We start from the raw sequence: 6,000 nt of genomic DNA on the forward strand, positions 1-6,000 counted from the left end.
ATTTCTTGAGGCATGACTCAGAGTTGGTACAACATTGTTTTTGCCACATTCTTTGAGCCAAAACAAATCAGAAGGTCAGTTCAGATTCAAGAGTAGAAAAAACAGATTTCATCTGTTGATGACAGAGATTGACTACAAAGTTATACTGTAAAGAAGCCATTTGGTCATTTTGCTGTCTACCATAGATGATGCATTGTTTTTATCCTATTTGCTTCACATACAAATAGGTAACATGTGCAATATTTAAACACTACTTTTTGGAAAGGAAAATAGCATTATTTTTCTCCTTATAACTATTGAAAACTGGAATCTCTCTTAATGCAACCAGTTAGGATGGTATTGTGTTAATAATACCTTTGAGTCGTTTCATAGAAGTAGAATCATTTTCTACTTTTTTTTTCCTGTAACTGGGAGGAAAATCCTCATGTTTTCAGTGACTATCAGTCTAGAGCTATGTGACATAACCAATCACAGACAAAAGCAAAACTTCTTAGCAGCAAGAAAAAACATCAAGAGGCTGACATAGCAATCTTGTGTGAATTTTTGGAATTGCCAATGGAAAAAGGACACCTTGATGCTATTTCCATTTTTGCCTTCCTAATTTTAAATGCTCTTTTATTAAGATGGCAAATTTAGGCCTCAGAATATATTCAACAAGTGAAATATATAATTGAAAGATGTACTCTTCACTACTTCATTTGTACCATAAAGACTTCCTATGGAATCAAGGACATTTCATGGAAAGGAAGGTTTAAACTATTTTGCTTGTGTATGGAGAAAATAAAACTTTTTGATGTCTTGGCTCAAACTGAATAGAATCTCACTTAATAGCCCATGTAGTACTTTAAGATGATTTATTATTATGCTAATATTGTAATGTAATATTTATTAAGCATTACAAGTGTGCAGAATACTAGAGAATCCACATAAAAAATCCTGATGTATTTCAAGGAAATGAACTAAAAAATGCACTCTTCTAATCCACAGAAAAAAAGGGTAATTCAGAATCTAGCTGAACCAATAAATCCTATTTAATTTAGTTTATATCACATACCAAAAAAAAAAAAAAAAAACTGGGAGGAGACTAATGGAAATGGAGAGTGATAATCTCTGATGAAAGATTAGTCATTTTTAAGATTATACTTTCTTCCATATACTTGAGTTTAGAAAAATTCAATTCAGTAAATTGTTTCTCATTTAAAATGTTTTGGCCAATAATCTTCTGCATTATTATCTGATGTTCTAAGAGCATAAAAGTTATAGTGGTTTCTATAGACACCAGTTTTATAACTATTATCCCAAACTACCAGTGAAATGTTTAAGAAAAGTTATACCTTCATGGTATCTTTACAGCATCACAATAAAATTTACAATGTTGCATAAGATATTTGGAAGTTTCCGATTAGAATTATGAAACTGAATTAAGAACAATTTTTTCTAAAGATTAATAATGTTTTGCAAAAGACCATCTCTAGTGTGGCCAAGGGAGGAAGATAGCAGAGGGAGAGGGAGAGGGAGAGGGCAAGATGGGCTCCATCTCCTTGTTTACTGAGCCATGTCTCCAGAGGGGCTCCTGGGAAGGGAGAGGGAGTGAACAGGTGGTGTAGCAGCAGAATGGGGGGAGAAGAGAGAGACAGAGAGGGAGAGAGAGATGGGGGAGAAGGGGAGAGTGAGAGAAATGAATTATTTAGATGATTAAGACAAATAAAGAAAAAAAAAAAATCCGGACTTGAGAAATACCAGAACCCAAATCCTCCTAAAGAAGCTTTTTGTCTGAAACAAAAAAAAGCACATAATTTGAGAAAAGAATATCTTAATTTACTATCATTCTACACGTTACTTTGCTTGGCCAGTTTAGAGCTGAAGGAAGAAAAAGTAAAGCCAAAGCTAAAGGGCTTGGAAACAGCATTTCCTATTTTATGTAGAGATGCTTGCTTATTGACTAGGGGTTATATCCTCTGCTCATCTTTAAATAGAATTCTCACAGAAGTTGATGAAAATCTTTGTTGAAAATTGATGGAGAAATAAGTTCTCCTTTTCCCTCTGTGTCTCTGTATATATTCATATATATGAATATATTTCTCTCTCTCTCTCTCTCTCTCTATACAGACACACACACACACACACACACACACACACACACATATATATATATATATATATATATATATATATATATTCACACATATATATACACACATACACACACACATATATATACATATGTATATATTAACTTTTGGGGGTTGCTAAGCAAATAAAGGAATATAAAAATAGATACTTATATGCTGTTTTGAGAGATGGTAGATAGAGCTGGCAGGAGTATATATTGTAATTATTAGTTTGAATGTGGAAATAAAGCACAAATTAACAGCTACTTATATTCTTTTTACTTTATAAAGGTATGCTGTAGATATGTATAATTATAAAATATAAATTCAAACTTCTTTTTTTTAATCATAAATATTCATGGTAATATGTATCATTTTAAGTAAAGAATTCAAAAGAATATTTTAGGATAGTACATTTTATGCTAATTGATTTATTAGATTTGTTAAAATTCAGATAATTTTTTGTAAATTTTATTTAAAAAATTGAAGAGGGAAATATAAATCAGTAAAAAATACATATAAGTTCAACTAGTAAAAGAGAACGTGAAAATTGCTATGGAAATAAAACATTTATCAATTTTAGCTTTATGGTTGAAAACTAATCATGTAACTCTATGGTATATATATTGAAATCTAGACAATGAAAAGTGACAGGGAAATTGATTAAGCCAACAAGCCCTTGTTTGCTTCTTTTAGAATTATATACGAAAACATACATTTGTAATACATAAAAACATGTTTACATATTTACCTAATATAATTTAGATATTTATCAAAATGACTGCTTATCATATGTTTAAAGAGTTTGCTCTGTTGGTCTTATTTAAAGTATGTTTTGAAGTGAGCAAAAGAACAACACATAGACTGCTAGTCATAAGTGAAGACATTTTTAAATTGCCTCTTTCAGAATATTGCAGCAACTTGCTAAGCTGCTTCTGTTTATCTATAGACTTTAAGAGAAAGGATGCTGTGAAATAAAGGCTCACCAGGCCCCAAGACAGTAAGGAATGAGGAAAAGTGGGAAATTCATGATGGAAGTTGAAGAGCACATGATTGAAAGTGGAGATGTAGTACTCCATTTTGCAGATTTTTTTTTTTTTTTTTTTTCTGTTAGGTTGCACACAGAGGAGACAGCTAGATCAGAAATAGAAAAATAGTGTTTTAAAGCCTCTCAGGAGAGAAAGGCTAGCAAATTTATTTCTAAACATTCTGAGAAACTTGTTCCAAAGGGGGTGAATAGCAGAAAGGGCTTTACTAGTAACTTCAAACAATCTATGGGCAGGGCAGTTGAGTGAGAGTTTGGTGATGGAACCTGAGCTTCTTTGGGCTTCAGAATGAATACTAAAATTCTAGGAAAATAGTAGGGTTGGCTTAAATATCATTTTGTTAATCATCTCTTAGAAAGTTTTGTGTTTAATTATTATTTCTTTAATGTTTGCTCTAGAGTTTACCTCCTTTCTTATCTCTTCTGGATACAATTTCTAGTCTGACTTCTGAATATCTAGGTGCACTTCATTTTTGCTATATTAGGAATTACTTAGTCTGTGGACTGTGGGGTTTGATTCACTGGCTCATTTCATGTATTTGCTGAGACACTTGACCCAACAGAACTCTATTTCTATTTTGTGATAGCTAATTCAAATAAAAAACTAGTTCAAAAGAATGATTAAACTATATTTACAAGTAAGCTATGTGCTGTAATCTCATATTCGAGATGGCACTTATAAATGATTGTGTGACATTGAAAACAATTTAAAACTATCATTCATTTTAATAGAGAGGATCATAAAAATTAGTTCTCTAAAGTAGCAACATCCCTCCTTACTGGTTAGCAGGGACACTTCTCCAGATAAATAAGAACAGAATTTACTTCTGCCTGAAAGATTGAAGTAATTAAGACAAAAATAAATTACCTGGATCAGTGGTTCTCAATCCTCTGTGCTCATTAGAATTCTCTAGGGAGCTTAAAAAAAAAAAAAAAAAATCACAGATCCAGGTCCCCAACCCTAACCAACTGAAATAGGGAGTGGTCCTCAGCATTGTTCTTTTTTAAAAGGTTCCCCTAAGTGATTATAATTCATAACCAAGATTGGAACACTGATCTAGGTAAAGGTTGAAAAATCAGATGAATAAATTTCAGTTGGTATTTTAATTTGAGGAATGTAGATTATTACTTCAATGTTTTAAATTTAAAACCACCAATGCATTTGGTTTCCTGTAACTTTAAATACTATTTTTTTCAGAATGGCAGTAAAGACCTTTATAGTGTTAGCAACCTATTTTTCAGGTCTCAGCTTTACACGGCTTCAGTCTTGTTTAACTTAAAGCATTCAAACATTCCTTGTACTTTTATTCCTCCATGACTTAGTTTCTTGCTAATTTTTCTTTTTCAATCAGACATTCAACTTCCTGCTATATTTGGCAAAACACCACTTAGTCTGTAAAGGCCACCTTAAAAGTCATTTGCTTCTGTGACACTGGGTTAATCATAATGTATTTTATATAATGCTGATTTGTATAGATTTAAATCCTGTTTTCCTGAAGAGACAAAGTCACATTATCTAGCAAAAAGGGTGCAGTTAATGCCTCTCAATAAATTGTTATCTATTTAAGTATGTATATAATATATTACTGCCAATATCAATTATTATTTAGGTATGTAATCCCAGAAGAAGGTATTTAGGCTTATGGATTATTTCACACAGACATTTCAGTTATGTTCTGAACAGTTGCAAATTTCAATATCTTATTCCAACCCCTTGAATCATTTTAAGGGAGACCACAAAGTATGACTTTTTTTTTCTGTCTAAAATGGGCATATTCAGACTTTAAACAAATTAGAACTATTTAAAATATTAAGACATACGTATTGTTCTGATACGTGGATTTTTTTTCACATTTGGTTACAGCATGTTTCAAATGGAAACATACATAGTGATCATTTCTTTTTTCCTCACCCTCGGGTCTTGATGCCATAGGAAAGCAGTTTGCTAGCTCCTTGATACCTCATAGTTCTACAAAAAGACTTTTCCATGAGGATCAGCATTTTCCCCAAGACAGGAGTTCTGAATTCTCTTTTTCTTAAAGATACATACATTTTTTAAAAAAGGGTCCAGTACTCTTCTGCAAAACTGTTTCTGTCTCATGAGTACCTATTAGAGCTACTACCAAAAACATGAAGGCAAGAAAAGAAATTCATGCATCCACAACAGTAAAAAAGAAAGGCCTCAAACTTGAGGCAAGATTACAGACCAGGGAGGACATGAAATAACGTTTTAAATGAAAAATCGTCTTAAAAACCAGAAGATTATCCTGTGGTCTCTTCCTTAGGTTTTCCCACTTCTTTCTCACAGCAGGAATATTGTGAAATATGCAGATGATAGAGAGGCATTCATGTGAATATTCTGAACTTAAATTTTCTTTAATAATGAAGGTGGTTGCTTGGTTAGAGTGGTTTGTTGTGGAGCTCCTAAGTATACAGGTTGTGATTTATATCTAGTCACAGAACACTTAACATTTCTAGGATGATTTCTAGATAATCAGATATGAAAATTTTCCGTAGTTGAAAAACTTAATTTTTAGGCAAAGGCCGATAAGATCCAAGGAACCCCATGCCATTGGGAACTGTTTCCCCTCAAGCCTGTATTGATCAAGACCCTAGACTTTCCATCAAACTCAATAGGTCAGCAACATTAATGCTGGGTGCGGACTACAGGCCCACCACTGGAGGGCGTCTGGACGCTTCTAAACAGCTCCAAAGCGCCTGGAAATCTCGAGCCTTAAAACTGGAAGGCACAGGAGGGAGAATATATTTGATTTTATTAGGCTAATAAGTAAAAGGGACAACTGGCAGGTTAGGAGCAAAACTAAACTGCTTTCTTTCTTGGGA

This window comes from Callospermophilus lateralis, chromosome 5 (genome assembly GCF_048772815.1).
Source record: "Callospermophilus lateralis isolate mCalLat2 chromosome 5, mCalLat2.hap1, whole genome shotgun sequence".
Lineage (NCBI taxonomy): Eukaryota > Metazoa > Chordata > Mammalia > Rodentia > Sciuridae > Callospermophilus > Callospermophilus lateralis.